Here is a 19179-nt window from a genome sequence, read left to right on the forward strand (position 1 = left end):
GGCCAGTGGCCCCTCCAGTCCAACACTCTGTGTCACTTAAGAACATAAGAGAAGCCATGTTGGATCAGGCCAGTGGCTCCTCCAGTCCAACACTCTGTGTCACAGAAGAACATAAGAGAAGCCTTGTTGGATCAAGCCAATGGCCCATCCAGTCCAACACTCTGTCACATAAGAACATAAGAGAAGCCATGTTGGATCAGGCCAGTGTCCCACCCGTCCAACACTGTGAGTCACATAAGAACATAAGAGAAGCCCTGTTGGATCAGGCCAGCGGCCCCTCCAGTCCAACACTCTGTGTCACATAAGAACATAAGAGAAGCCATGTTGGATCAAGCCAATGGCCCATCCATTCCAACACTCTGAGCCACAGAAGAACATAAGAGAAACCCTGTTGGATCAGGCCAGTGGCCCCTCCAGTCCAACACTCTGTGTCACATAAGAACATAAGAGAAGCCATGTTGGATCAGGCCAGTGGCTCCTCCAGTCCAACACTCTGTCACATAAGAACATAAGAGAAGCCATGTTGGATCAGGCCAGTGTCCCTGTGAGTCACATAAGAACATAAGAGAAGCCCTGTTGGATCAGGCCAGTGGCCCATCCATTCCAACACTCTGAGCCACAGAAGAACATAAGAGAAACCCTGTTGGATCAGGCCAGTGGCCCCTCCAGTCCAACACTCTGTGTCACATAAGAACATAAGAGAAGCCATGTTGGATCAGGCCAGTGGCTCCTCCAGTCCAACACTCTGTGTCACAGAAGAACATAAGAGAAGCCATGTTGGATCAAGCCAATGGCCCATCCAGTCCAACACTCTGTCACATAAGAACATAAGAGAAGCCATGTTGGATCAGGCCAGTGTCCCACCCGTCCAACACTCTGTGTCACATAAGAACATAAGAGAAGCCCTGTTGGATCAGGCTAGTGGCCCATCCAGTCCAACACTCTGTGTCACATAAGAACATAAGAGAAGCCCTGTTGGATCAGGCCAATGGCTCATCCATTCCAACACTCTGAGCCACAGAATAACATAAGAGAAGCCCTGTTGAATCAGGCCAGTGGCCCCTCCAGTCCAACACTCTGTGTCATAGAAGAACATAAGAGAAGCCATGTTGGATCAGGCCAGTGGCCCATCCAGTCCAACACTCTGTGTCACACAGTGGCGAATATATGTGTGCGTGTACATACACACACACACACACAGTATATATAGCCGCTAATAATCCCCTTTTCAAGCTGTCTATTCCTGTAGCCATTCCCAACGTTCCCTCTAAGCTGTGGCGTCTTGTGAGCAGAAAATTCTCCTTTGCGATCTACCGGCAAGAAAGTGGTGAGCTGCTGCATCCACGAGTGTGCTGTGGGGCCACCCTTCCTGAGCTAAGACAAGAATGTGTGAGCTGGAGGCTAAAAATCTGCGAGCTCGCTGAGGCCGACTCAGGTCAACGGGGCCAGTGGCCCCCACTCCCTCTTCTGGCAGGGAATCCCGCATTTCAGTTGCTCTGTGGCTGCAGCAGTATTGGTCCCGGTGCTGCACCTTCCGCCCCTCAGTTTCATTGGAGCCCCCCCGCCCCCTTCTAGTCTTTCGGGGAGACGGAGGAAGCGTTCCCTTCTGGCCACAGGCCCTGTCGGCTCGACCTTGGCGCGGTGCTCTCCTTTCTGAAGGGGAAAGGGGCTGTTGCTCATAAGAACATAAGAGAAGCCATGTTGGATCAGGCCAACGGCCCATCCAGTCCAACACTCTGTGTCACATAAGAACATAAGAGAAGCCATGTTGGATCAGGCCAACGGCCCATCCAGTCCAACACTCTGTGTCACATAAGAACATAAGAGAAGCCATGTTGGATCAGGCCAACGGCCTATCCAGTCCAACACTCTGTGTCACATAAGAACATAAGAGAAGCCATGTTGGATCAGGCCAACGGCCCATCCAGTCCAACACTCTGTGTCACATAAGAACATAAGAGAAGCCATGTTGGGTCAGGCCAACGGCCCATCCAGTCCAACACTCTGTGTCACACAGTGGCAAAAAATTTTATATATACACGCACACTGCGGCTAATAGCCACTGATGGACCTGTGCTCCATATTTTTATCTAAACCCCTCTTGAAGGTGGCTCTCCTTGTGGCCGCCACAACCTCCTGTGGCAGTGAATTCCACACGTTAATCACCCTTTGGGTGAAGAAGGACTTCCTTTTATCCGTTTTAACCCGTCTGCTCAGCAATTTCATCGAATGCCCATGAGTTCTTGTATTGTGAGAAAGGGAGAAAAGGACTTCTTTCTCTACTTTCTCCATCCCATGCATTCTGTTGTCAACCTCTATCATGTCACCCGCAGTCAATGTTTCTCCAAGCTAAAGAGTCCCAAGCGTTTCAACCTTTCTTCTTAGGGAAAGTGTTCCAAACCTTTAATCATTCTAGTTGCCCTTCTCTGCACTTTCTCCAATGCTATAATATCCTTTTTGAGGTGCGGCGACCAGAATTGCACACAGTACTCCAAATGAGACCGCACCATCGATTTCTCCAGGGGCATTCTGATACTGGCTGATTTGTTTTCCATTCCCTTCCTAATAATTCCCAGCATGGCGCTGGCCTTTTTGGCCTTTCTGCTCAAGAGCGTGTGGCGGCAGGCGCCGTAGCCGGGAGAAGCGCCGGGGCGGGAAGGGGCTCCCGGCCTTCCCTTGGGGCTGGGCTCGCGGAGCCGAGAGGGGGCGGCTGCAGCGCCGGGTCCCGCCCGCCAGGGGGGCGCGGGGGGCTGGGCTGGGGGCAGGGGCGCAGCGCCGCGCAGCGCCTGGAGGGGGCGTCGTGGCGGCGGTGGAAGGGAAGGGAAGGGAAGGAGGCGCTCCAGAGCCTCGCCGCCGCCGCCGCTGCCTGCCCGGCATGGGAGTTCCCCGCTCGCCTGTTGCGCGGCCGCGGAGCCGCCGCCGATGCGCCTGAGACGCCTCCCTGGCCGCGGCGGTGGCGGCGAAGACGGAGGAGGCGCGCTGGAGCCCCGCCGCGATCAGGAGCAGCAGCCCGAGCGGGACTCTGCCCAGCGGCAGCAGCAGCGGCGCACGCCAGGCGGAGGAGCGCCGGGAAGATGCAGCTGCCCCTCCGCGCCGGGCTCTCCTCCTCAGCCCCAGTAAGTGGCGCGCCGGCCGGGGGGGGGCAAACTTTGGCCCTCGGGGGGTGTCCGCCGCAACCCGGAGGAGTCCCTGCGCGGAGGAGCTTCCCGGGCTTCGGAGTCCTGGCGGGGGGTGGGGGGGGGAAGGGCTCCGGGCAGCCCCGCCGCGCACTTCCTGCCCCCTCGAGACTTTCCTTCCAAGCATTTCGCCGTCGCTTGCTTCCTTCCTTCCTTCCTTCCTTCCTTCCTTCCTTCCTTCCTTCCTTCCTTCCTTCCTTCCTTCCTTCCTTCCTTCCTTCCTTCCTTCCTTCCTTCCTTCCTTCCTTCCTTCCTTCCTCCCTTCCTTCCTTCCTTCCTTCCTACTCGAAAGTCAGGATTTGACGGGGGGGGGGGGTGTTGGGTGCGCGTGTGAAGCCTTGGAGCTGAGGCATGGAAGGCGACAGAAGTGCCCCCCTCCCGGGCCAGCAGCCAGCCTGAGCCCCCCAGCCTTGGGGGGAGCCCCAGATGGACGCCCCGGAGCCAACCAAGGTCAGCTGAAGGCGGGGGTGGGGGTGGGGATCCAGCCCTTTGGGTCCCACGCAGTGGGGAGTCCCCTTGTATCAGGCCAGTGGCCCCACCAGTCCAGCCCTCTGGGTCCCACACAGTGGAGAGTCCCCTTGGATCAGGCCAGTGGCCCCACCCGTCCAGCCCTCTGGGTCCCACGCAGTGGGAAGTCCCCTTGGATCAGGCCAGTGGCCCCACCGGTCCAGCCCTCTGGGTCCCACGCAGTGGGGAGTCCCCTTGGATCAGGCCAGTGGCCCCACCGGTCCAGCCCTCTGGGTCCCACGCAGTGGGAAGTCCCCTTGGATCAGGCCAGTGGCCCCACCGGTCCAGCCCTCTGGGTCCCACGCAGTGGGAAGTCCCCTTGGATCAGGCCAGTGGCCCCACCGGTCCAGCCCTCTGGGTCCCACGCAGTGGGGAGTCCCCTTGGATCAGGCCAGTGGCCCCACCGGTCCAGCCCTCTGGGTCCCACGCAGTGGGGAGTCCCCTTGGATCAGGCCAGTGGCCCCACCGGTCCAGCCCTCTGGGTCCCACGCAGTGGGGAGTCCCCTTGGATCAGGCCAGTGGCCCCACCGGTCCAGCCCTCTGGGTCCCACGCAGTGGGGAGTCCCCTTGGATCAGGCCAGTGGCCCCACCGGTCCAGCCCTCTGGGTCCCACGCAGTGGGGAGTCCCCTTGGATCAGGCCAGTGGCCCCACCGGTCCAGCCCTCTGGGTCCCACGCAGTGGGGAGTCCCCTTGGATCAGGCCAGTGGCCCCACCGGTCCAGCCCTCTGGGTCCCACGCAGTGGGGAGTCCCCTTGGATCAGGCCAGTGGCCCCACCGGTCCAGCCCTCTGGATGGGCCAGGGGGCGCCACACTGCGTGGGACCCAGAGGGCTGGACCGGTGGGGCCGCTGGCCTGATCCGAGGGGACTTCTCTTGTGCTGTAAGGTGCACTGCATAAGTGACATCCTGTAACAGGTGAGCGGTGGAGCCGGGCAGGGACCCAGCTTCTCTTTGTGGTTCTGCTGAGGAGAGAAAGGCTCCCCCTGTTCCTTGGAGGGAGGGACTGAGGTGGAGCTGCCTGGGGGCCTGATCTTTCCTGGGGGGTGGGGAAGGGAGCTGGGGGTGGAGGGTGGCAGTTAGGGGCTGGGGAAGGGAATGCAGCCGCAGGGTCAGATGGGTGGGCAGTGGAGCCCTCCCTGTTCCAGACAGAGCGTGACAGTCAACAAGTGACGGTGGAGCAGCTATGATTTGCCCCCCCCCCCCGACCCCCCAAAGTCAAGCCTCTTTCTTTGATCGCTGAATTATCTTTGCAGTTGGTGGCTTTCCCTGGCCTGCAGGTGGCAAAGGTGAGTCCCTTCACCTGTTGGGCTTGCAGGCTGGAAGGACGCCTTCCTTTCCCCGTGGTGGCGGCCTTGTGAGATCGCAGTTCTGGTTTTTTGGAGCACTGTGAACAAGCAGAGCTGCGAATGTCAAAGGGACCCCCCCCAGGCCTTTGGCTGGAGAGGCCTGCAGAATAACAAGCCCCAGGTGCAGTCGGTGGGAGACAGGGAGGGGCTGGGGTGGGGAGGGGAGGGGCAGAGTCCGGGCACCTGTGGAGCCGGAAGGGAACTTCTGCCTTGCTTGGGATCACATGGCTGCTCCGCATTGTGACTAGGGGGTACAGCACCGTACCAAACTCTCCCTTTTCTGGGGGCTTCCATCAGCCCCAGGCCCTGATGCCAGACAGAGAGCTCAGCCATCCCTGTTTTTACACAGGGGAGCGGGCCTGGATAATACCTGATGGGGGCAGACCCTCCCCCCCAAACTATTGCTTGACTTTCTTCTCGGGACTATCATGAGGTTAAAACATCCCTCAAAACATGAACTTCAAACCATGGTTTTAGCAAGAAGGCTCCTTGGGAGTTTGGACAGACTTCACGTTTACAGGGTTTCTCTCCTTGGCAGCTTTTGTCGAAGATGACTAAAAATATTTTATTGCATTTGGAAAAGTCAACATTTGATAGAGAGCAGATAAACGTGCAGTGCGCTGGTGCAGCTCCTTGGGAGAATCTTGTAGAGTGCAGCCCCACGGAGTTGCTCTGAGAGTGGGGGCTGGGGGCTGGCAAGTGAAGGGAAATGGCGAAGAACTCCGGTGAAGGGAGCGGGACAGACTGACTTATATGGTAAACAGAGGGGCCGAAGGAATTCATCGGTGCGTTACATTTGCTTGTGTAAACTCCAGAATGAGTTGGCTACTTCGCGGCATCGTAAGGGTTCTGAAAAGAAGTCGCGGATGGTGTGGGAAACAGGAGAGACCTGGGAGAGCTGCAGAATTACGAACTTCACTACTGGGCAGCTTTGGGTTTTGCCACATTGTGCCTCCAGTAGCCTCTCTGCTGATTTCCATCAGACGCGGCAGCTGAAATGCTTATGAACCTTGAAAGAGAGCGCCTGCGCAGGGTTAGAACCTTTATTTGCAAAGATTATTTCCTGGCAAGGGCCACTAAGGCAGCTCACGATTTAAAATGCACAAAACAAAAGCAACCCGCCCCCCTCCCGACGGATAGCATTAAAACAAATTAAAAATAGAATTAAAGCACGTGCAAAGACATAAAAACAGCAATTTAAATGTTAGTCAGGAAGGAGGATACCCGAGGGAATGGCAGAACGGAGGGAAAAAGTTTTCACCCGCCGGTGACCAGTAAACACTGTGCTGAAAGGACAGGAGAGAGACAGACTTGGGGGGCACTGGGGATGGTCAGGTATGCTTTGGAGGTGAAGGCGCAGACTCCCTTTGGGGGGCTGCCGTCAGGGCCTGTGAGCGAGGGCCCTGGACCTCTGCCAGGCCTAAGGGCAGCACGGGATGTCTCCAGGGTTCTCAATGGCAAAAATCCCTCTCCCCCCCCCCCCAATGTTGCCATTTTCGTGATGCTCCAGATCAGCCTCTTGCTTCCCACCCCCCCCACCCCCAAGCTGATCGTGCCAGCCCCGAGCTCTAAGTGGAGCGTTGCCTGAGAGCTTGAGAAATGACTTCTCCTTCTTCGGCTGCGAGAAATGTCAGAATTATCTATGTAGTCCACTTGTATCCTGCCTTTCAGGCAAAAAGCTCAAGGCAGAACAGCTGGTTGTCCCTTCCTCATTTGTAACTTCCCAACAGCCCTGCAAGGTAGGTGAGTCTGAGAGAGTCCAACTGATCCAGTGACCTTCATGGTGGTGGTGGGGAGGAGGCAGAACTGAACCTGGGTCTCCCAGAGCCTGTTCTGGCGCTCTCACCACTGAATCCCAGGTGGTCTACATAAGTGACATCCTATAACGGGAAGCTCTGGATGAGCTTGCTCAGAGGTGGGCAGTACCAGGAAGCAGGGAGAGAGTAGGGGGATGCTAGGAGGTCCAAAGTTTGAGTCCGGCAGCACCTTTAATTCTGACAAAGTTTTATTCAAGGTATAAACTTCTGTGCAGGTGCGCACTTCTTCAGGTACAGTCTGAAGTATTGAACTTTATCAGTCTTAAAATTGTCTGTGGACTCAAAGCTTCGTTCTGCTGCTTCAGACCAACACGGTCGAACGAGAAGGTACGTTTTGCATTCGTTGCAGCATTTCTTATTTTAACTCTTGAAACGACAGGTGCCTCCTTGTTTCCAAAAGCAGTGCAAATTGTCTGGATGGAAGTTGTCTGGTTGTAGAAGCCCGAACCTGGATGGCAGGGACGGTGCAAGCAGGGTCAGCCCTGGTTAGACCACCAAGGAAGCCCCAGGTTGCTATGCAGAGGCAGGCAGTGACAACGCACCGCTGTGAGGCAGGCAGTGGCAAACCACCTCCGGACGCCTCTTTCCTAGAAAAGCCCTTGAGAGGTCTGAACGAGTCAGTGACTTGACGGGACTTTCCACCTTCATCTCCAGAAGGCCAAGCTGGCACCAGCTTCTTTCTGTTCAGACAAAGCTCTCATTTGTCAGGGTGGGGACCTTTGCTTTCATTTGCTGGGCCGGGGGACCAGGCGAGAACTGAGGGCGGAGGGAAGGTCGAGCGGGGCTCCAGGGTTGCCACATCCTAACCTGGAGATGTTGCCAGCGCTGGGGCTTCTGCCTCCCCAGGCGAGGGACACGCACCGTCCTGCAGCCCCTGCTCAGCCTGGCGGTGGTGGTGGGTGGCACATGGTGTGTTTGCTTGGCTCGAACGCCTCCCAGCCGAGCAAACGGGCTGCACCACGTGCCCCACACTCAGCCCCCTCCAGACCCAGCATGTTTATTCGGCTTGGAGGCTTTTGGAGCAGCTCGAAATACCTCCGAGCTGAGCAAGCACACTATGCGCCCCACCAACCCCCTTCTGGGGACCAGGCAGTGACCCCGAAAGGACTGGGCATTGTGCATGGTGCATTTGCTCACCTCAGAGGTGTTCCGAGCTGCTCTGAACACCTCCGAGGCAAGTGAACGTGCTGCACATCACCTCTGTCCAGGTCTGGGCAGGGACGGTGCAAGTGGGTATGGCACGAGTGGGGATAGGGAGGGAGCACCTGTCCCCTACCCCTGTGGCCAAATGGAGCTCTAGGCGGCCGCCTACCTGGCGTACTCCAGTGCACCAGCTCTGGATGTTGCCTGTGTTGTAAAAGGCAGAGCAATTCCTGTTCTGCTCCTCCTCCCATTGAGTTCTTATGTGTTTGCTGGAAGACGGGAAGTATTGAAAACCTGGCTCTTTTAGAAGTATCTGTCAGCAAGTCTTCAATGTAGGTGCTGGAAAGTCACAGAGCTGCATCTCTTCGGCTGACTCCGCTGCATCTGGTGGCATTGTTATTGCTCGGCCCTTTTGTAGCTGATCCACAGTGGGCCTCTGCTGCTACACGTGTGCAAATGAGCAATGCACAGGCGACTCCCCCACCCCCTCAAGGAATGGCAAAGCAATGTTTTGCAGACGCCCATTCCGATTGTCTTTCTTTTCCCAACAGATTGCTCTTAGTTGAGGAGTTTCTCTTCCAGCACTTCTGATCCTCTTCTCATTGAGCCCAGCTTGGTATGCCAACAGATTGCTCTTAGTTGAGAGTTTCTCTTCCAGCACTTTTGATCCTCTTTTCATTGAGCCCAGCTTGGTATGCCAACAGATTGCTCTTAGTTGAGGAGCTTCTCTTCCAGCACTTCTGATCCTCTTCTCATTGAGCCCAGCTTGGTATGCCAAACAGATTGCTCTTAGTTGAGGAGCTTCTCTTCCAGCACTTCTGATCCTCTTCTCATTGAGCCCAGCTTGGTATGCCAACAGATTGCTCTTAGTTGAGGAGCTGAGGAGTCCTCTTCTCATTGAGCCCAGCTTGGTATGCCAGACCCAGTCATTCACAAGACTGGCAGAGAGGGCTGTCAGCCTCCAGGTGGTGGCTGGGGGATCTTCCTGGGATTACACCTGGTCTCCAGGTGGCAGAGATGAGCTCACCTGGAGGAAATGGCTGCTTTGGGAGGAGGACTGCATGGCTTTCTACCCCCACTGAAGCCCCTCCCTCCCCACCCCAGACCTCCTCAGGCTGCACCCCCAAAACCTGGGTCTTTCCCAACCAGGAGCTGGCAACCCTTGAGACAGATCCAGTCACCACCTTTTCCCCCACTTCCTGTGTCTCTCAGAAATGAGTCCGGAGACTTTTTTTCCTGGCATAAAGACCATGTGATGGGGAAAAGCTTCACTTGCATGAGTTCTGCATGCCAGGCTGTTCTTAAGAGACACAGGACTAGAGCCTCTATGTGCCGTGGCCTTTGCAGCTCACCCATTCGGCTTCCTGTAGTCTCCTAAGGAAGAGCCGCATTCTGCTGCCCCGGTGGGGGACACAACAGAGAATGCTCAGGGGAGGTTCTTTAAAGAGGCCTGATTAGATAAATGATGTTGCAGCAGAGCATCCTGGGTGATTCAGTCTTGCAGATATGTGGGTGCCAAATCTTGAGGGACTTCATAGGAAATAACCAGAACCTTGAATCAAACCCGGTAGCTAGTCAATGATTGATGGAGAAGTTGAAGACTAGTAGAACATGCTCCTTCTACTGAACTCCTCATAGTACTCGAACTGTGGTGTTCTGTGCCAGCTGAAGTTTCCAAGGTGTCCTCAGGGCAGTTCTCATGTGCAGAGTATTACAGGAGTCTAGTAGCCTGGTGCATGGATCCATGTGGCCGGATCAGCTGGTCAAGGTAGGGAGCCGTCAGTTACGTTAAATTAACTTGTTTCTCCAGCAGTGACACTAGGTCAAATATAGCTCCCCTGGACATGTAACCAAATCAAATAGGAACAGCCAAACTCTCTCAATAGTGGGAAGTGGAATAAATATCTTCCACTATCCATCATATCGATGACTACTTTTAAACCTTATAACAACGACAACAAAACCCCCACCAAACCCTTGTCGACATTCAAACCTAGATCATCTACTGAAACGAAGCCAGTCCCTCTCTCAAAGCACAGCCTGAAACAAAGGCAGCTATATCGTTCAAAGAGGCCTGGAATTTCTCTGCCACCAGAGACCTTGCCCAGAAACGGCAGGTTAGGGACGACACTAAAGGAACACATCATTCTTCTCTGATGATGGTTTTTAAAATAATTGATGAATAACTACCTCCTCTAGTGGTCAAGGAAAGACTCTTTGTGTACATGGTTGATTTAGAGTGGATACCAGGGGCTCATTATGGAGAGCCAGTATGGTGTAGTGTTTAAGTGCGCAGACTCTTATCTGGGAGAACTAGGTTTGATTCCCCACTCCTCCACTTGCAGCTGCTGGAATGGCCTTGGGTCAGCCATAGCTCTCACAGGAGTTGTCCTTGAAAGGGCAGCTTTTGGCAGAGCTCTCTCAGCCTCTACCCATCTCACAAGGTGACTGTTGGGTGAGGTGGGAGGTAAAGGAGATTGTGAGCCACTCTGAGATTCGGAGTGAGAGCGGGATATAAATCCAATATCTTCTTCTTTATTTCATTTAATCAGCTCCTGCTGAGATCAATCAGAGGAAACAAGTCAAAATGATTCATAAGCTGATCAGACGGTATCTGTCTGGTCTGAACTCTGCTGCAACTAGCTTCCTTCCTTCCTTGCTTATTTATTCATTTATTGATCAGTTGTTGGCAGAATTACACACAGGGAGCATATAACAATATAAAATATGTAACCAAGTTGATACAAGGTGCATTCAGACTGATGGGCAACCCTACTAAATACCAGTATCCAAATTTTCACTCAATTGAAGCTGGGGAGAGTTCAAAGAGCTCCATCACATCTCCCGGGAAAACACAACGCTCAGATTTTGGGAAATAGCTTGGGAGCTGCACCAGTCACATGCTGTTCCTGGTATTTTGGCCCCTTTAAATAACAGGTCTGTGCAGCTGCCAAAGCCTGTGTGTATTCTTTTAGCCCTCTTCCATACTTTTATGTGGCAAGTGAAATCCTGCAGGCCTCTCCTTGGTGTTTATCAGGTTATGGATATCAGGTGGAACTTGGGAGGGACGGTGGCTCAGTGGTAGAGCATCTGCTTGGGAAGCAGAAGGTCCCAGGTTCAATCCCTGCCATCTCCAAAAAAGGGTCCCGGCAAATAGGTGTGAAAAACCTCAGCTTGAGACCCTGGAGAGCCGCTGCCAGTCTGAGTAGACAATACTGACTTTGATGGACCAAGGGTCTGTTTCAGTATAAGGCAGCTTCATATGTCCATATGTCCAACTGATCGCATCCGCGTTTGCAACCCGTCATTCCCTAGATCAAATTTTTGTGATTGCAGGATTTTGTTCTGATTGCTGGGCGCCCAAAGTATCTCATGCTCATTCTTGTTTTGAGCTTTCACATTTAGTGTCTATTTTTCTGGACGTTTCAACAGAGAAAAACTGCTGACTGACCCCAAAGTGTCAATCAGCATTTCCCTGAGTCTGCAAGAAAGGGCCCCAAGACCTAAGCACTGACGCGGCCCTTCCTGCTCTCCTCCCCATGATCTGCCTAATTCACAGGATCAGCATTGCTGTCAGATGGTCATTTAGCCTCTGCCTAAAACCTCCAAAGAGGGAGAGCCCACCACCTCTCAAGGAAGCGTCTTCCACTGAGGAACTGCTCTGTCTGGAAGTTCTTCCCAGTGTTTAACTGGAAACTCCTTTTTTTGTTGTTATTAAATAAGCTGGAAACTCTCTTGATTTAATTCCAGCCCATTGGTTCTGGTCCAGCCTTCCGGGGCCACAGAAAACAACCCCACACCATTCTCTATATGACAGCACTTCAAGTACTTGAAGATGGTGATCATATCACCTCTCAGCTGCCTCCTCTCCAGGCTAAACCGCCTCTGGAAGTCTCTTGACTCAAAAACCCTATGAGGTCGCCTTGCTGGCTGCAACGGGAAAGCGCTTTACACACACACATACTTCACTCTACAACTTGAAAGCACTTTACACACACACACTTCAGTCTGCTTCTCGCCCTTCTCCAGGCAAGGGGTGGGGGGAGAAAGAGAACCTGGCTGTTTTTTTGCTGGAGGGAGCATGGAAATGCCTCTCTCTGTTGCATCTCCTCCTTCCTTTTAGCACACAGTAGGAAGGTGTGATGTTGCGACTGAGTAGAGGAATCTTGCTCCATCCCATAGCTCAGGAAAGCATTCCGTTTTCCCAGGCACAGAACACTGCTTGCCAGTCATGGAGCCTGCATTTTCACCTGCTCTCCCCCACCCCCGCCCCCCTGTCAGCCAGAGGTATTGGGAGTAGTGGGATGTGATTGCAATGAAATTGGTGGATCATTCTGATAACTGAGGTCTCAGCCTAAGCAATTCCACCCCCCCCCCACACACACACACCAGTGTCTCTCTCTCTCTCTCTTTCTGTTTTCTGCCGTTGCAGTATTTGTGGGGTAGATGACTAGATTTGGCGGGTTAAGGTGACCGTTTCTGTTGCCCCTCTGATTGACATTTGCGATAAGGCAGGATTCCATCGTTTAAACCTGGAAGAATTGGTGCTTGTTTCTCTTCCTTCCTTCAGACCTGACTTCTCTATTTTGAAGGGATGTATTTTTACCCACGCTCTCTCTCGTACTGTTGCTAACCAGCCTGCGTTTTAAAAACTGTGGCAACCCCCCCCCCCTCCGTATTGTGGTTTCTGGGAGTCTTTTTCTTACACCCTTTGTTACAACAGACTGTGTTTATCTTAAACTTGGAGTAGGAAGAGTATTTACGTTCTGGTTACTTTTGTATTCTTTACTAGTAAAATCTTGTCCTGTGAGCAAATATGTATGGGAATGTGGAAACAGATGTTGGTGATGGAGTGGGAAGAGAATTGAAAGGCATCTTTTATTTGACACATCCTTAGTCCTGTTCTTTTCCCCCTGTCCTTGCCCCCCCCTTATATCTCCCCCAGCAGGGGCCTCATTTGCCCTCTTCCATTCAGCCTCTCTCCCCCCCCCCCCTTCAGTCCTGTGGTCTGTGTGATGGAGGAAACAGGCAACGCTTTTGCGATATAATCCCCAAGACTGTTTCCCTCTTTCCTCTTAGGGTGTGCTGATTGGCAGGTGCTCATTCAACATGCACATGCATTTGTGCTTGCTACTACACACGTAAAAAGCTCCGTTTGCAGGAAGTAGGAAATTCTACTCTTCTTCCCTGTGCATTTCCAAAGGGTGGGCATACTGCTTGTCGGTTTTCTGATGTTCCCCCTGTGCCCCATGCTTAGAAAGAAGTTTGCAAACAGAAAGGCCAGCTGACTCACAGAGAGGTGCCTGAGGTTTTGGGGGCTCTTTTCCAGGTGGGAGGAAGCTGGGGGGCAGCAGCCCTGGCTATGCCATAAACCCAAGTCCAATGGCACACAGCTGCCACGTTGCGTGGGATGGTGCCAGCATCTGAAATGGGTTGTGAGGAACAAGAGCTGCAAATGGCTCAAATGATGTTCGTCTGATTGTGTTCTGGCAACACAATTATAGCCACCTTCAAGAGGGGTTTAGATAAAAATATGGAGCAGAGGTCCATCAGTGGCTATTAGCCACAAAAAATTTTGCCACTGTGTGACACAGAGTGTTGGACTGGATGGGCCATTGGCCTGATCCAACATGGCTTCCCTTATTTTCTTATGTGACAGAGAGTGTTGGACTGGATGGGCCATTAGCCTGCTCCAACATGGCTTCTCTTATGTTCTTATGTGACACAGAGTGTTGGACTGGATGGGCCATTGGCCTGATCCAACATGGCTTCTCTTATGTTCTTATGTGACACAGAGTGATGGACTGGATGGAAAATTGGCCTGATCCAACATGGCTTCTCTTCTGTTCTTATGTGACACAGAGTGTTGGACTGGATGGGACATTAGCCTGATCCAACATGGCTTCTCTTATGTTCTTTTGTGACACAGAGTGATGGACTGGATGGACCATTGGCCTGATCCAACAGGGCTTCTCTTACATTCTTATGTGACACAGAGTGTTGGACTGGATGGGCCACTGGCCTGATCCAACATGGCTTCTCTTCTGTTCTTACGTGACACAGAGTGTTGGACTGGATGGGCCATTGGCCTAATCTAACATGGCTTCCCCTATGTTCTTAAAGCGAGTTTATTATTTATTTATATCCCAGCTGCCTCCCCAGAAGAGCCCACATCGTACTCCTCAGCCAGTATCATGATGCCCCGGTATAAATCGATAGTGTGGCCTCATTTGTGCACAGTTCTGGTCACTGCAACTCAAAAAAGATAGTATAGCCTTGGAAAAGGTGCAGAAAAGGGGAACTAAAATGATTAAGGGGATGGAACACCTTCCCCATGAAGAAAGATTAAAGAGGTTAGAGGGTCTTTTGTTTGGAGAAACAATGGCTGAGGGGTGACATGAGAGAGGTTTACAAAATGATCATGGGAAAGAGAAGGTAGAGAAATAAGGACTTTTCTCCCTTTCTCACAATACAAGAAGTCATGGGCACTCCATGAAATTAATGAGCAGTAGGCTAAGAACATCTAAAGGAAGTGTTTCTTCACGCAAAGGGTAACTTGCTTCGCACTGGCCTGCCCCAGAAGTCCAGCTGATCCAGAATGTGTCAGGGCAAATCCTGATGGGAATGCCAAGGACTGCACATACACAACCTGTGCTGCACCAGTGGAGCACTGAGTCAAATTCAAGGTTTTGGTTCTGACCTTCAAGGCCTTGAGAAGTCTAGGACCAACATATCCACAGGACCGCCTCCTCTGGGAGAGGAGCAGTAATGCTCTGCATTATTGGTGCTTGTGGGGCCAACAGTGGGAGGGCTTCTGGAGTTCTAGCACCACTGGTGGGCCCTGGGTTTTGGCCACTGAGTGGTACAGAGTGTTGGGCTGGATGGGCCGCCGGCTTCTCTTATGTTCTTAGAGCAGAGGTCCATCAGTGGCTGTTGACTGCAAGGTATAGATGGAACACTCTGTCTGTGGCAGTGATGCTTGTTCTTCTTGGTGTTTTGGAGGGCTTCCGCAGTTCTGGCCCCACTAGTGGGCTTCCTGAAGGCACCTGCATTTTGGCCACTGTGTGACACAAAGTGATGGACTGGATGGGCCATTGGCCTGACCCAACATGGCTTCTCTTATGTTCTTATGTGACACAGAGTGTTGGACTGGATGGGCCATTGGCCTGACCCAACAAGGCTTCTCTTATGTTCTTATGTGACACAGAGTGTTGGACTGGATGGGCCACTGGCCTGATCCAACATGGCTTCTCTTCTGTTCTTATGTGACACAGAGTGTTGGACTGGATGGGCCACTGGCCTGATCCAACATGGCTTCTCTTATGTTCTTATGTGACACAGAGTGTTGGACTGGATGGGCCATTGGCCTGACCCAACAAGGCTTCTCTTATGTTCTTATGTGACACAGAGTGTTGGACTGGATGGGCCAGTGGCCTGATCCAACATGGCTTCTCATGTTCTTATGTGACACAGTGTTGAACTGGATGGGCCACTGGCCTGATCCAACATGGCTTCTCTTATGTTCTTCTGTGACACAGAGTGTTGGACTGGATGGGCCACTGGCCTGATCCAACATGGCTTCTCTTATGTTCTTCTGTGACACAGAGTGTTGGACTGGATGGGCCACTGGCCTGATCCAACAGGGCTTCTCTTATGTTCTTATGTGACACAGAGTGTTGGACTGGATGGGCCACTGGCCTGACCCAACATGGCTTCTCTCATGTTCTTATGTGACACAGAGTGTTGGACTGGATGGGCCATTGGCCTGATCCAACATGGCTTCTCTTATGTTCTTCTGTGACACAGAGTGTTGGACTGGATGAGCCACTGGCCTGATCCAACATGGCTTCTCTTATGTTCTTATGTGACACAGAGTGTTATACTGGATGGGCCATTGGCCTGATCCAACATGGCTTCTCTTATGTTCTTATGTGACACAGAGTGTTGGACTGGATGGGCCACTGGCCTGATCCAACATGGCTTCTCTTACGTTCTTCTGTGACACAGAGTGTTGGACTGGATGGGCCATTGGCCTGACCCAACAAGGCTTCTCTTATGTTCTTATGTGACACAGAGTGTTGGACTGGATGGGCCAGTGGCCTGATCCAACATGGCTTCTCATGTTCTTATGTGACACAGTGTTGAACTGGATGGGCCACTGGCCTGATCCAACATGGCTTCTCTTATGTTCTTCTGTGACACAGAGTGTTGGACTGGATGGGCCACTGGCCTGATCCAACATGGCTTCTCTTATGTTCTTCTGTGACACAGAGTGTTGGACTGGATGGGCCACTGGCCTGATCCAACAGGGCTTCTCTTATGTTCTTATGTGACACAGAGTGTTGGACTGGATGGGCCACTGGCCTGATCCAACATGGCTTCTCTCATGTTCTTATGTGACACAGAGTGTTGGACTGGATGGGCCATTGGCCTGATCCAACATGGCTTCTCTTATGTTCTTCTGTGACACAGAGTGTTGGACTGGATGAGCCACTGGCCTGATCCAACATGGCTTCTCTTATGTTCTTATGTGACACAGAGTGTTGGACTGGATGGGCCACTGGCCTGATCCAACAGGGCTTCTCTTCTGTTCTTATGTGACTCAGTGTTGGACTGCATGGACCTGATCCAACATGGCTTCTCTTATGTTCTTACTGTATAATTGCTTTTAATGACCCAAAAGGAAGTGAAATGTGTTAAGATTCAGCTTGCCGCTTATGTTATGCTTTGGTGGTTTATTGGCAAAGTGGCTGAAAACTCTTCCTTTTATTGTCCCGTTTTTGAGGCACAGGATCCTGCAGTTCTTGGCTTACTCGCGAGAAAGTTTCCTTGAACTCTGTGGGAATTACATCTGAGTCAATGTTAATTAATTAATTAACCAATTAACTGCATTCATACCCTGCCTTTCTCCCCAGTGGGGGCTCAAAGAGGCTTTCCTCCTCCTTGCAACCACCGCCCTGTGAGATTAGTGATGCTGAGAGTGTGTGAGTGGCCTAAGGTCACCCAGCAAACTTCCATGGCAGGCTGGGGATTCAAACCCAGGTCCCACAGGTCCTAGTCCAACTCTCTGAGCACTGCACCGTGATATGCATGGTATCCAGCTTCTCCTTTTTGCATTTCAATGTTTCTTGCAGCTGAAATTTAACTGGCTTAGATAGATGCGGGCCTTGTCCGTGTTCCTTCCCCCCCCCTGCCCCCAGCTTGCAAACACGAAGCAGACGGTGATGCCCTGTCAGAGGAGGCCGTTGTGATTTGCCAGAGGCTCCTGCTGATGCTTGCTAGCTTCCCGGGATTTTCTCTGCAACTTGTGGCCACAATCTTGTTTCCACACCAGTTCCTTGGGGTCCGATTTACCTGCTTTGTTCACTCGCTCCTTATGGACATCCCAGGTGATGCGGCTGCCAAACAACTGCCTTTCTCTGCTTTCTCCGGTCTCTTGTATCCCCCCCTCTTTGTTTTTAAAAAGCCAGCTGTGGTGTCTTGGATTTTTTCCCAGCAGGCAGCAAGATACAGACTGGCAAAGGGGGGATTGGAGGCGGGGCGTTCTGTGCACGAGGACATGCTGATGGAGGAGTAAATGCACTCTGGAAGGAAGGCACTTAGGATCCCACTGCAAGACTGCAGTGACCCACTTTCTTCTCTGGCATCAGAGGAACAGGAGCGGGGATGGGAGGGTGGGGGGACCACAGCTGTAGTTCCGGGCCCCGTGGATTGTGAGGCAGTGGAGCCTCAGCTCTGCTCAGGGGGTGTGAAGGACCTGCAAGGACCACTCCAAGGCAGGGAAAGGATTGATGCTTGCAGGGTTACGTCTAACTCCGTGTTACGCGGTCCCGTGATAAAGCAGACAGTAAGACAGACTATGTTTCGTGATGGGTGCGTGGTTGATTAGCAGAATCCCTTTGTCGTCCAAACTCCCGGCTTCAGTGTTTGTTTCTTAATAGCCGCTCCTAAACTGCGATTACGCATGCTAAATAATGCACTTTCAATCCACTCTACAAGTGGATTTTACTGTGTGAGCTGGCAAAATCCAGTTGGAAAATGCATTGGAAGTGGACTGAAAGTGCATTATTTAGCATCATGAAACAGAGATGTTGGTGTTATTTGGATTGCTAGCCGCCCTGAGTCCATTTGGAATGGGCGGGATGTAATGGAAAGTAAACAAATAAATCAACAGCCTTGCAGTAATATGTACATTGTCCCCAACAAGGAAGGGTCGACTGAATCTTCAGCTGAACAGCCTGGAACAGTATCCCAAAGCAGCATGGCTGGCTTCAGAGGGCAGCTGTATTGGCCTGCAGTAGAGCAGAAGAAGAAGAAGAAGACTGCAGATTTATACCCCGCCCGTCTCTCTGAATCAGAGACTCAGAGCGGCTTACAATCTCCTATATCTTCTCCCTCCACAACAGACACCCAGTGAGGTGGGTGGGGCTGAGAGAGCTCTCACAGCAGCTGCCCTTTCAAGGACAACTGCTGCAATAGCTATGGTTGACCCAAGGCCATTCCAGCAGGTGCAAGCGGAGGAGCGGGGAATCAAACCTGGTTCTCCCAGATAAGAGTCTGCCTTTTCAAGGGCAACCTCTTCCAGAGCTATGGCTGACCCAAGGCCATTCCAGGAGGTGCAAGTGGAGGAGTGGGGAATCAAACCCGGTTCTCCCAGATAAGAGAGCTATGGCTGACCCAAGGCAATTCCAGTAAGTGCAAGTGGAGAAGTGGGGAATCAAACCCATTTCTCCCAGATAATAGAGCTATGGCTGACCCAAGGCCATTCCAGCAGGTGCCAGTGGAAGAGGGGGGAATCAAACCCAGTTCTCCTGGATAAGAGAGCTATGGCTGACCTGAGGCCATTCCAGTAGGTGCCAGTGGAGGAGGGGGGAATCAAACCCGGTTCTCCCAGATAAGAGAGCTCTGGCTGACCCAAGGCCATTCCAGCAGGTGCAAGCGGAGGAGTGGGGAATCAAACCCGGTTCTCCCAGATAAGAGCACTCTGGCTGACCCAAGGCCATTCCAGCAGCTGCAAGTGGAGGAGTGGGAAATCAAACCCAGTTCTCTCGGATAAGAGAGCTATGGCTGACCCAAGGCCATTCCAGCAGGTACAAGCGGAGGAGTGGGGAATCAACCCCGGTTCTCCCAGATAAGAGAGCTATGGCTGAACCAAGGCCATTCCAGCAGCCGCAAGTGGAGGAGTGGGGA

At 52.6% G+C, this 19179-nt stretch overlaps 1 protein-coding gene across 1 annotated transcript in view; it reads left to right on the top strand.

The window, feature by feature from the left end:
• Window positions 1-3064: 3064 nt before the first annotated feature.
• Window positions 3065-19179, top strand: part of TRPC4 (transient receptor potential cation channel subfamily C member 4) — a 267801-nt gene continuing 251686 nt past the window's right edge. The window contains exon 1 of the mRNA XM_060236761.1: window positions 3065-3116. The gene's annotated coding sequence lies outside the window, so the exon portion shown is untranslated. The remainder of the gene's footprint in view (window positions 3117-19179) is intronic.

Source organism: Heteronotia binoei, chromosome 4 (assembly GCF_032191835.1).
Source record: "Heteronotia binoei isolate CCM8104 ecotype False Entrance Well chromosome 4, APGP_CSIRO_Hbin_v1, whole genome shotgun sequence".
NCBI lineage: Eukaryota > Metazoa > Chordata > Lepidosauria > Squamata > Gekkonidae > Heteronotia > Heteronotia binoei.